The sequence below is a fragment of the Eublepharis macularius genome, chromosome 7, assembly GCF_028583425.1.
Source record: "Eublepharis macularius isolate TG4126 chromosome 7, MPM_Emac_v1.0, whole genome shotgun sequence".
Lineage (NCBI taxonomy): Eukaryota > Metazoa > Chordata > Lepidosauria > Squamata > Eublepharidae > Eublepharis > Eublepharis macularius.
This window is the reverse complement of record NC_072796.1, coordinates 136230741-136244002: the sequence shown is the minus strand read 5'-3', so window position 1 is coordinate 136244002 and position 13262 is coordinate 136230741.

The window sequence follows — 13262 nt, the reverse complement described above, 5'->3', positions numbered from 1 at the left end:
CTCTTCAAATGGCTTTTGCTTTCTTTCTTGCACGCGTGGCAAACCTAGTGTCTGGCATATTTCAGCATCTTTTGGAGGGAGTGGGGGGGTTGTAATTTTTGTTTTGCAACAACTGACAATGCACTTTGAAAAAAGTAGGGCACTCTGAATATGCACAGGAACTGCTTTTTATAACATATGCATAAACCAAAACTTCAAATTGAAACCAAGAACACACCTTTCTAAATAGCTGTTTACTGCAGTGGCTCTTGTAAGCACAGCAATATCTCAGGTGAATGATTCTATACACGTACTCAAAATATCCTCCAGAACCATGTGAAATAGTTTACAAAACTGAGGAAGCATCCAGCATATATACTTGGAGATACTATTAAATCTGGTCCCTTTATCAGTCAAGTCAAATAATAAGATTGATTCTGTTGCTAATTTGGTCCCCCCCTTCTTTTTTAGAGCTGCTCCTCATTTGTCGATCTCTGGGTCTGACCATTTGTGTAGCTGATGAAGTACCACTATAGATTTTTGCCATCATGGTCTTCTCTTTGCCTGCCGTAATTGGCAATAACGGGTGCCAATGTTCAGTTGTATGTAGCCAAATAGGTTTTGCAGGATTTGCAATGACCATAATTGCTGCACTTCTTTCTCATACTTGACCCAGTCACCCGAGCAAGTTTCTTGATGCGGGTGGGGATTTGAACCCAGATGCTTGCATGTTATGCTGTTTCCCTCTGCACACCGGTTTGTTCAATGCCATGATGTGGGATTGCGTTAGAGGTAGGGTTGTGGTTTTCGATAGAGCAGAAGATCCCAGGTTCAGTTTCTAGTTCAAAGGATAAGGCAGTAGGTGATGTGAAAGACCTCCACCTGAGACCCTGGAGAGCTGCTGCCAGTCAGATAAGACAGTGCTGACCTTGATGGACTATACCAAAAATGAAATGCTTTTTCCTTGGGGAAACCATTTTGGCTGTTTTCTGTGATTTTGAGTGAAATCCTTAAAGAAGACAATCTTGAACTGTATTTGTTAGTGATTGCAAGTTGGCAGCCTTTGCTAGAAAAGTTTCACAGCTTTCCAGTTTGGCAGTTAAAGAGTTAAGCTTTTTTCTAACAAATGGCTTGGGTGTTCCTTGAGGGAGAGCAAGGCCTGCTTGTTGCAGGCGCATTGAGCCTTCTGGCAAAATGGGATCTAAATTGCTAATAGAAACAAGGAAGATGGTGTATTTTGAGCTTGCAGCATGAAGAAAACTGGGCCACTTTAAGGCTACACTTGATCTGACATGGCACTAGATAGTGCTTTTGCTTGTTTTCAGCGATACACAGGTCTCTTTACTGAGCTGTTTCAGCAGCTTACTGGTTTAACACATCTTACTTCTGTTTTTTGCTGTTTTAAATCACTAGGTGGTTATGGATTAAAGTTTAGCTTTTAGCTTTCTCTTTGCTGTCTTCAGTAATATTTGTTGATATCAGGGTTCAAAGCAAACAGAATCATCATTAAATAGTAAACAAAACAAGACGTAGGTTAGGTAGATTGTTTTGAAATAACAGTATATATAAGATCTGATACCCAAGCAAATTTTAAAGCAATGAATGCTGTAACATTTCCTAGAATTGGATTTAGTGGTGGAAGAAGGGGGTAATTGCTGGTTTTAGTCCACCTGAAAGATAAAAATCAGAGAATGTCACAGATTAAGATAAAATCTTATGAATAAACAGTACTGTACTTAAAACAAATTTAAAATTAGTTTTATTCATATATTATTTAAACAACGTAGAAACTCCCAGTAGGACTCTGTTTACAGGCTCTACCCTTTTACCAATAAATCTCTGACCCATGTCTTATTTTCACTCTGGGCTCTTTTTTTGATATTTCAAATTTCCGCAACTGTTGTTTTAGCTCAGCAGTCTCCCTGGTGGGGAGGTGGAAATTTTCTGGAAGAGAACAACCCCCCCCCCCCCCGAATTCCCCACTCTTCCCACATTTCCAAACATGGATGTAACCCTACGTTGGCTGAGGTTTTCCATCTGCTCAGCCCCACCCCACCACTTTTGATGCCTTTAAAAGCAGTTGTGACATGGAGGTGCTTATTTTTGCTTGGGGAGATGTTGCTAGTCGGTAATTTGACATATTTTTATGGGACTCCATGTTCGTATTATTGTAGGATGCTCTGTTCGTATTGAGTTAGGGTTTCATGTTTGTCAGCTGCCTTGAGTGTTCTTTTGAACAGAAAGGTGGAATGTAAATAAATAAGGGATAAACTGTGTGCTGGATGCTTATCTATGCCATTGCTTAGGTGGTTCTGCTTGGTGCTTAAATCCACGTGATGTCTCTTAATGTAAAAGAACAAAGGGGCTGACATCTCACCCCATCAAAAAAACCAATGGCTTTGCTTTTGGTTGCACATTGCCAAGTAAGAAAATCTCATAATGTAGCAAGTTCGGCTTTAGGAGCAAACATGTGCCGGATTCAAGTGCACCAGGCTTAAGTTTGAATTTTCTGGTTCATCCGTCCAAAATTTTTAATAGTATAGAGATGTAAAAGAAGTGCAGCAACCAATAAGAGTGTTGCTATTCCAAAGCGCAAACTGATCAACCAGCAATGATAACTGAAGCCATTTCTTTTTGTAAAAAACAAAAAGTACTATAATTGGTCTTTTGTGCCTTCAAAAAACACATGCTCTTGATGCAGAGAATACTGTTGCCTTCTGGAACAGATGCAAAAGCTGTCGCTGCCCCTTCTTCAGAGCCTGTGGGCTGCTGGCCAGAGGAGATGCTAGGAATGTAGAAGGGAAGAGACATGACTGAATCTGCCCCCTGTATCGTCAGTCATTGCCCAAGTAGGATTATGTCGTTACACTATCTCCTTTGCTTGGGTCTTGAGAGCAGACATGATCCGGACAGCTAGTTTTAATCCTGTTCCCATATTGACTTGGTTTGGGATATGCAACACATTTTATGTCCCACTGAATATTTTTATAACAATAAAGAAGCCTAGAGCTTGATTTTTTAAATTTAATTTTACAAAATGTATCCCCCCCTTTTTTTTTATCCTCATGAGGGCCACCACGGTAGCTAACAAATTAAAGCATGCATAATAAAATCACATCTTAAAAACCATCATAAACAACATTAAAACAATTAAAACCAGAGCTAAAATACATAAAAACAAGGGCAGGAAGGAGAGGATACCGAGAGAATGCCAAATGAAACAAGCCTTTACCTGCTGGCAGAAGATGACAACAGAGGAAACAGATGTGTCTTACTCTGGTTTCTCTTCAGATCGTATAAATCTTTCGCCTTTTACTACTGAGAAAGCTAAATCTTAGGTTGCCACCTGCCTAATCTCAGAAGATGGGGCATCCGAAGCAGGGCCTCTGAAAATGACCATAGTATTCAGGCAGGTTCATAAGGGAATAGGTGGTCCTTCAGGTATATTGGTCCCATAGGGCTTTAAAGGTAAGCACCAGTACTTTGAATTGTGCCCGGAAACTGATTGGGAGCCAATATGGATGGACGAATACTGGAGTGATATGATCCCTACAACTCACTGATTACTGGAGGGGTACTTTTTTTGCCTCATCGGAAAACTTGCCAATAGGTTTCTTTGCGTGTTTGGCTTTTAAGGATTTATGCAAATTGGGCTGTGGTGGTATTTGAACAGGAGAGAAACGAAGTTGCTCATTAGCTCTGTGTTTTGTGCTTTGCACTTCCATCCCATATTATGCAGGAGAATAATTCCCATGTTATAGGTAGATTCCTATAAGCTTGTGCATGTGTTTTAAAATCTGTGAATATAATGCTGTGAAGGGCACCAAGGTATGCTTAGGCTGTGGAAGTATCTCAAGAGTGCCAAGCTCTTAAGCGTGCATATGTGTTTGTGTGTGTCTTGGCTCTTTCTGCTTCAGGATATTAGCCAAGGGAATAGCATCTGTTGCCTGAGTGATAAATGGGGAGAGGCCCATGTGACTTGCCACTCTAATACAGATGTTGTCTTTCCTCCACAAAGTATGTTGGAAAACAATAAAATAATAAAACAAATCATACAAGGGAGAGAAGATCGAACTCTAAGTAGCTCTCAGTGATACGGGTTTTCCAGAAAAAAAAAATCAGAAAATTTTCCAGTGCCCCAAATAGTATCTGATTTAGCATATTTCTTTTGACTTACATGTAGCAAACAGTACTTCATGATAATTCTGTGTTCTGGTAGCAATACTTGAATTGAAAATTCAGTTTAAAAAAATTAAATCAGTAATGGGTTTAAATGTTACATTCAAACAACTACAAAGCTTTAGGTAGAAATTATTTTATTATTATTACACTTGTAAACATTTAATGCCAATATAACATACTTCCTTTGTTAAAATTTAAGGGGGAAAAGGCACTAGAATGATCAAAACACTCATTTTAGCATTGCCAGAAAACTGCATAATATGCAGTGGATGTGGCTGTTCACTCTTCTGTTTCCAGAGGCTTGGAAGCCCTGATCACTTTGCGTTGCGTTGCTCATTAGTTCCCTACAGATTGGTTTCGACAACATCCCTTCCGCTATATGAGACGAGACACGTAAATATGTATTTGACCCGCACAACCAATTAAGTGAATTTATAACTTGACTTTTTAAAGGAAAAAACGGATTATTTATATGTATTTTTGGTTTTATTTCCCCCTCCTCCCAATTTCCAAATCAATAAAACAAATAGGATTTTTTTTCCTGGAGATAAGTCCTTTACAAACTACTAATAGCAACTTTGAAATTGCCAACATTGCCTGGTATTGCATTGACAATGGCATCCATTCATTGTTGTTATTTGGATGGAACGATGAACCTTTAGAAATGGAAAACCATCCTCAGGAAAAAAAAATACAGCACTGAAAAATGCTCCATTCCATCTCTCTCGTAGCTCAGTTAATCAGTGATTTGCAGGCACACTGGACAAGTGTAAACCTTTCCCCCTGAAATCAATGAACTTCTTACGTGCAATTTTGAATTAGGTCATCTGTTCTCAGCAACGCACTCTTCATAGTCCCCATTTCCCCTCCCTTTGAGGAATAGTTGCCCATATTTTGAACGATGCATGGTTTTTTCCTTCTGTAGTTTGGCAGAAGCCCCACTGATGCTTGCAGGGGGCGTGGGGGAGAGTCCTGGATTCTAGTTAAAACTGGGGGCTGTCCTTTGCTGTGGAAAATTGCCCTGTAATTAACCCAGTGAACAAATCCTGTGGCATTACTTATACACATAAGAAAAATAATGTAAATAAGTTCTTATCTGTAATAATAGTTCTAAATTGCATCTTTTTTTCAGATCTCCCTCTTCCAACATCTGTTTTGTTTTGTTTAAATTACAGCTTTGCAGATTGTCTTGGCTCATTGTGGTCCATAACTTGCAGTAAGAGCTTCCTTTATGTTTGTGCTCTTTGTTGACAACTTACTTCTAAAGGCAACCAAGCAATCATTTCTTGTGGGGAGAGGCCTGTAGCAGGATGTAATTGCACTGATTCTTACTAACTTTCTTTTTACTGTAAAGGACTTTCTGTTTGCATCTTCTATAGCTGTTAGAATAATACTGTACGTAGTGTTTTGAATATCATAGGGAGGGAGTAGTCTTTGTTCATTGATGTGTTTCTAGGGATAAGAACCCATTTTACAGTATTAAAGGATGAGCTGAATTGGCGTCTACATTTTTCTCCATGTGAGTGTAGCTGGCAAATCTTTGGAGGGGCAGAGTTGGTTATTTTTGCTGTGTGTTTTGGGAAGTGTGTCCTTTTGTTTCTTCTCTGTCCCTCCCCAAACTGCACTTTGCTTTCGGATTAATATTCCCCTTCCACTTGCACCTTTGGTGTAATCAACTATACATGGCAGCTCGTGTCTGCCTTTTTGACCGGTAGCCCAAACCATCTCTTCTGTGAAGTTGTGCCAATGGAAATGAATGGGCAGAAAGAGAACCCCTGCATTTGATTCGCCGAGGATCCGTAACTTGATTGAGGTCACAGCCACACTGTTGTGATGCCTGTGTGAAATCACCAGTCACTAACGGAGGGCCAAAAGGGGCGCTGTTTTTATGCTACTGTACTTCTTCCTGTATCCCTGGGTGGCTATTGGGGGGACTGTTCCCAGATTCCTCCCTGAAGTCTCCATCCTCGTTCAGTTCTTACTGTTGTGATTTCAAAAGCCTTGATGTGAATCGGCCTTCCTATATTATTTAATTCTCCTGGGCACAAACGTACCTGCTAGTAACGTCTGAGTTTTAGACAGAGAAGCGAATGTCTCCGCACTGTCAGGTGCTGTTCTTTCACCCCTTGTTCAACGTCAGTTGTTTTTATCTTACTGATCTTGGTATTATATGTTGGTTGTGGTTTGTACCCTGCAGTATCCCAGTAAAATATCTGCTTTCTTTTTCATATTTTTGCCTAAAGTATTAAAAGTGAATGTAATGGCTTTGCCACACTACCGCAGAACACTCTTCACTTAGCGAGCAGATAGTGTTTAAAAACCTACCTCCGACCTTCTTTGAAAGAGATGAGGGTATTTTTTTTTTTAATTCTAAAATGCTATCGACATTTCTCCATGTAGCCAGATTTCACCAAATGACATGAATATCTTAGACCTTTTGACTTCTGGTTTGAGAAGTCAGGTGCCATACAGATTCTGGTAATATGACCTCGTCTAGAAGAAGCAGGTCTGATTTGACTTCCCAAGTAGCTTCCTTTATATTTTATGAAAATTGAAGCAAGTTGCTTTGACCGGTTTGGCAAGTTCACTTTTTTTTTTTCTTTAGGGAGAACAGTTACCACTGTGGCACACTCAGCTGTGCCTTGTTTTTTTTTCGTGTTGGTGCTTCCAAACAAGACTTTCCCACCAGGAATTAATAATGCACATAACGAGAGGGAGGGAATGGGAGTATTTTCATCCGGTTCCAGAAAGCTATACTTTAAACATGGTCAAGAACTAGGAGTGTTCTGGATATATTTTTACTCCCCCCACCCCCCAATTGAATGGCAGATCTTCAAACTGATTTTGAATTTCTCATTGGTTTTAAAAGAGGCTTGCAGTATAGTAGAAGTGGGGTGGGATTGGGGGAACATCCCAGTTTTAAAAAAAACACAAAAATCCAAACAAGTTGTGTGGCTCTTTTAGATCCAGTCAAACACAGATACGTTATTTTTATATGTCTTATAAAATCTATTATCATTTTGAACTGAAGGTAACATGAAGGTGCTTTAAATTTATTTGAATCTAAGATTTTTTTTTTTTTTTACAGAATACGTATTTAAGATAGTATTTAGGAAATTTTTCTTGAAACTAAGCTCGAAGATGCTATTTTCCCTGTACCTGTCAATTACTTATATAAAACTCTAAATGTACAAAAAAACAAAACAAAACCCCCAATTGAATTATGTTTTTCTATTGTGAGTGGTTTTGTTTCATTGTTGTAAGGACTTGGTTACATCTCAGATCTTGACACGAGTGCTAGTATAAAGGGTGCTTTTATCTCAGACTAAACTGTAGAAAACAGTCTTGCAGTCATCGCTTTCTTTTGATGGCCGAATGCATCAGGCTTTCATAATTTTTTATACCACATTACTATCAAGCTTGCTACCTTTATATATCCATAGGGCTGTTATCCACAGATCACCTACTGTGACATAGTGTTGCTGGTCAAGTATGTTTGTGGCTCACGATCTATGTCATAATGGCTTGTATACTAGAATGTTAATGAAATTAGGTGTGCTTGGCTGGTGGTTTGCAAAGTCCGCTTATAATTTCCATTGTCACTTGATAATTGGGGGGGGGGGGGAGCAGTGGCATTAGTGAACACTAGTGAAATATGCAGCGATGAGTCTAATGTGTTCTGCTAATAACAGCCGAGAACTAGAGAGCTATTTAAAGCCTGCCCAGGAGCTTTGGTATGTCCATTGGGATTTTTTATTTTGAACAGCAGGTCACACAATGACATATCCTAATATGCTTTTCAAATTGCCTTGAGTTTCCAAAGCAGGCTACCAAGTGAATATGAAGGGAATCGTTCAAGAAACACGGCCTTCAAAAGCCCCCTTGGATGTGTGGCACTAGTTCCTTTGGAGCTTGGCCTGGGTCTTTATCAGCAAGAGAAACACTCGGGCGTGATGACTTGTTGCAGGTTGTCTGACAGATCCGTTAGCTTCCTATTGAGAATCCAGTGATCAAGCTCACGTGCTTTGTGTGTATATGCAGCGGAATGGTTTTTTCCCCCTGGGCTTGCTTTTGTTGTAGGCTAGTACAGCGTTAAATGCTTCCCCGCCCCAATGGCTGGCTCCTGATTTTGCAAGCTGTGGCTTTAAGGAACCAGTACTGATACTGCACTGGCTCACAATTAGTGTTTTTGTTCTTTTAATTAATTAGGGGAGGAGGGTGCTGCTGCTTTGAGTGCCAGGATGCCCCTTATTTACAGTTAGTTACGACTGAGAACAGGGAGGTTTCCCAAGACTTCCCCCCCCCCCCCAAGAATGACCCATTACATCAAAAGTGCATTATGAGAGTTATGATGATGACTTACAGAAAAACCTGCTCAAATTAGTGTGAGGCCACCACGGTCATCTAGGAAAATCCATATGAAATAATACTTCACAATGCAATGGGCTGCCTCTGTTCAAAAACTTTCTCCTGTGTCAGAACCCCCCAAAAGGGCATAAGAATGTAGCTCAGTGGAGGCTGCTTAAAAGAGCTTCCGTTCCTTGAATTGTTATGCATCCCCTTAGTGGGCTGCTGGCTGACTGCAAGCAGGGAACATCGCGCCTCGTGATTCTGCCTTTTAAAAGAGGAGAACGATGCTGCTGTTGCTTTTCTGAATGAAATAAAATACATAGCCAAGCGATTAAGCTGGGATCTCCCCCCCCCCCCCCCGCCCCGCCCCTTTGTCCCTTGAGAGAGCTCCAGATTCCAGCAGCTTGCTCTCTCTAGAGACTTTTTGGATGTCCAAAAGTACCCTTGGAGCACAACAGGAAGAATGCATGTAAAGATCTCTGATCTTTTTTTTCCCCACCTTCTTAGCCTTTTGTTAATATCATACCCATAGGAAGAAATACAGCTCTTGGGGGAAAGAATCTGGGCCTGGTGCCCTGCTTTTAAAACAAAGACTACCTCTGACTATGATAAGTTGGCAAGATTGTGGGCACCTTTTAGTTAGCATTTTTGTGTTTTGGTTTGTTTTTTGTAAATCAGATCGCAGGATTTGGGTTGGGGAAGTCCTACCCTGTGCCGTTTTCTTCCCTCACCTATTTCCTGCTGAATCTATTATATTATCATACTTTCTTCAGGTGTGAATTCTGAGGCCTCTTTCTTTCTGTTGGTAGTGTGGAAGTCACAATGCTAACCTTGGAGTTCTCTTGTTCACTCCAAAGGCTGCTTCATATTAAGTTTTTTTTTAAAAGGAAGTTTATCTGCACACCTAAAAATGTTAAACACACACTGTCATATATAGGCACACGTGTTGGAGCTAGGATTGGCCTCTTCCCCTTGCTGACTGTACACAGAGTGACAAATCTAGGTTTGCTATTATATCATGTATGAAACGGCTTTGAAATTCCATTTGCTTCAGTTCTGAGACCCCAAATCTGTGTACGAGACTGATCATTGTGGCTATCAATCCCTAATAGTTCAAGCAGGGGTGTGTGTGCGTGTACAATAAAAAGGAATAGGAAGGACCAAAATGTTACAATGTAAGATTGGAGCTCATCGTTGGGAACACTTCAGGTTTAACCGGAAATTCCTGGAAGGTATTTTTAACCAGTTCTTTCTTTTTTTAAAAAAACTTAACAAAAACACATTCAACCGAAATTGTTACCTTGGAACGTCAGTCTTGTACCTACTTCTCCTTGGTGAAAGAAAAATGAGATTTGGAAACAATGTATTGGTCATCATTTGGGGGGAAATGCCTGTTTAATGAAGCAGAGGAGAGCCTTATTTCAAAGTGGTACTATATAGGAATGTGTTTAAGTCATTTACAGCTGTTAGCATCCTCTGCATGATAAGGCTCAAGGCTTGCAGTACATTAGACGTCAGCAGAAGGAGGGGCTGGAGCCCGCAGATCTGTTCCACTGAAGCTGGTGCTCTCCTCTGGCCCAAGGAGCCCCTTCCCTTCCGCAAGAGAGACAGCTACCAGCAGAAGAGCCCCTTGTGTCAGAAGGCTCCTTGTGCCAGAGATAAGCCCCTCCGTTAGTGGAACAGAGCTCTACCCCCACCCCTATAAAATGCGCACTAGTTGGGGGGGGGGAGAATGCAATTTTGCTACCACCCAATAGTAAAACTGTAGAATTCCATTTCATTATATAGATTATATATTTCACTCAACACATTTGTTCATCTTAAAAAAGCTTTGTTCATGAGAGTCAGTGTTTTATGCAGTATGTGTATCTGGAGCATTTAGTTATGTGCTTGCTTAATGCTACATGGTGATACTACTTTAACTTAAGCCTTAACAAACGTATTGAATTTGTCCACAATCAGAATATGCAAAAATATAGTACGATTAACTCTTCCCGTGAAGGCACATAATTTTTTTTTTTAATTAAATGACGCCATCCTTAAAACACATTAAAGTTTTTAAGGAGACTACTTAGGCATCTGCCAGCACCCAACCCCAATTATACAAAATGTGTATTGCGGAGTTGTATCCAGCCAACTTTTCTGCTGCTGCAAAAGTGAGGAGAGGGGGAGTCATGTAGGGGGGCCTATAATAAGGGGAATGGTGCTGCAAAAAGCTGGTTGGATTCCACTCATGGAAAGTGGTTCCAGGATACAGCCATACTATTGATCGAGGCGTGTGTGTGTGTAAATTCTATATACATCATTTGATTTAATTTTTTTTGAAGGGCTAGGAAATTACTGTACCTATTCATTTATTTTCCCCAAGTGAAATGTAGTGTGAAAGAGAAATCTGACTATTTCTAAGCTTATTAATTCATTGAAAACCTCTGTTGGAATAGTGATAGTTTTTGCATCTTTCAACTGACACTGAATCCGCCTGTCTCCGAGATGAATTAGAGGGGAAGGCGAAGTGTTGGGGACCCGGCTATCTTTCCAGTTTGGATCTACCTCAGACCAAGCAGTTGGGTGCTAATTTATTCAAATTTATCAATGAGATTGTCCAAAGTGACCAAATGGTGTGTGATTACTTGTCATCTGATGACAAGGACATTTGAGGGTTTTGTGTTAGGGAAAAAAATGCATTTGAGTTTGTGCCTTTTTTGTGTTTGAGTCCCAATGCATAGCAAAATCAAAGTATCCTACCCTACCCTAGAAACCATTTTTAACAGCAAAACTGAAAACTGCAGTCTATTAAAAATGTATTTGTGTATTAAAACTATTAAAATATACAATGTAGTGGAATGCTTGTAATGTGGAACCATTTTTTTTAAATGTAGAAATAAAATCTCAAATAAATCCCAAACTATTCTATGCATACATCTCTATGGCCAAGCACCATTCTGTATGGAGCATCTCAAGTTGTTTAAAGCCCTGGATTGATTTGCTCCAGTGTGCAAACAGAGCGTTCTCGTGGCCTGCTCCATTTGTTTCCATGAAGGGAACATATCCATGCAAACGGATCTGTTCCTGCCATTTAAATAGGAAGGTCCTTTTGGACAAGGGAGTTCTGTGGAAGGAGCTCAGTGCGCGTGTGCATGTGTGTGCATTGAAGGAACAGGATGAAAAATGTGTATATATGCAGTTACTAATACACAGTAATTTGTAGCTGTATATATACACATGTTCAATGCGAAGTGTTGTGTGCATATGTCAGGTAAGGGAATTAAAAGTTCGAAATAACTTTCTGCATGCTTTTATATAACAGTTTGAATACCCTTTTTACTATAAGATGACTTTTTTTACTTAGCTTTTTTTGGAGACTGAGTTGTAATATGCTATTGTTTTTTGAAGCCTGAAAAAAAAAAGACTTTATAAACCATAACCAATACAGCATGGGAAACATTTCCTGTAAAATGATATTTAGTTTTAATATTGAAAAAGCAGAATACCAACATTCCTAAATGGCAGGATTTAAGCTATGCCCTAATGGAGTTTTGCTGCAGAGAGACTCAGTGAACAGGTAAACAAACAAAAAAAAAAACATAAAAAATGTTTTACAAAAAACTGCCCTGATGGGTCTATAAGTAAAGCTATATTTTATAAAAGAGTAACCATCCTTTAATATGCTGCATATAAAATGATCAGCATTCTTGCACTTTGTCAGTAATAATGTCATGTAAATTGGCTTATGGTAAAGACTTTTAAAAAATGTTTTTAATGTACCATAGTACTTTGGGCAGAAGGTAAGAAGACTTACAGGTACCTCAAGATTGAAACAAGAGCCTGAATATGCTGCATTTTGTTCCTTTTATTTCATAGATCATTTTGTTTGGCTTTCATTAGTTTTATTCTGTTGTTACTGGCTACCTGGCTTTTAATTTGTAATTGTACTTTGTACCCCTGAAGAATTGGGAGAGTTGGTCTCTCTTCACTAGGTTAGAGATTCTTATCCTTTTCTGGTGTTTAATTCAGTAGTTGATATAAAGTCTGCCCTGCATTGTAAAATAGAGGATGTAGTGATTGTTTTTTGCAATGTAGTTTTTGAGAAAAGGGATACCAAGGTTGTAAAACGGACAATGAATGTTCTCTCTTGTCTTGACTGCCTGCCTGGCCTTTCTTGAACATGGCAAAGTTTGGGGCTAGTGCTTTTCCCCTCCATTTGCAGAAAATAAATCTTATCTTCAGATCTGTGTAACAATTATGTCATGACCAAGGAATAAGCTAATGAATCATTGTACCAGCAACCCCCCCCCCCCAAACAATAATCATCTTAGATAGTTTCCTTCGGAGTAACATTTATAGTCCAGTCCTCAATCACATAACATGGATAGAATCTTTTTCCCCAGAGGGGCAGAGAGAAACTCTTGAAGGAAGCTTCAAAAGACTGTGAAATTCAACATTTAATGTCCTGTTTTACGCTTTGGTGATCCCTCTTTCCATGTTTGTTTTACAGCTTGCTAGGTGAAAATACTTTGCACTACTTCTGCAATAAATTCATGATAAACTAACCTTTTACTTTTGTTTTGGTTTCTTGTGTGTGTGCGTGTGCGCGCGTGGGTGTGTGTGTATATATATTATAAACTAATACTAAAGATCTAGCATAGTGTTTTTTTACCTCCATACCATAAGACCTGTAACAAGCTCAAAAATGCTGTAAATCTTGACAAAATGATGTGAATGATATTTTATAAAGTTATTTTGTATGGTGT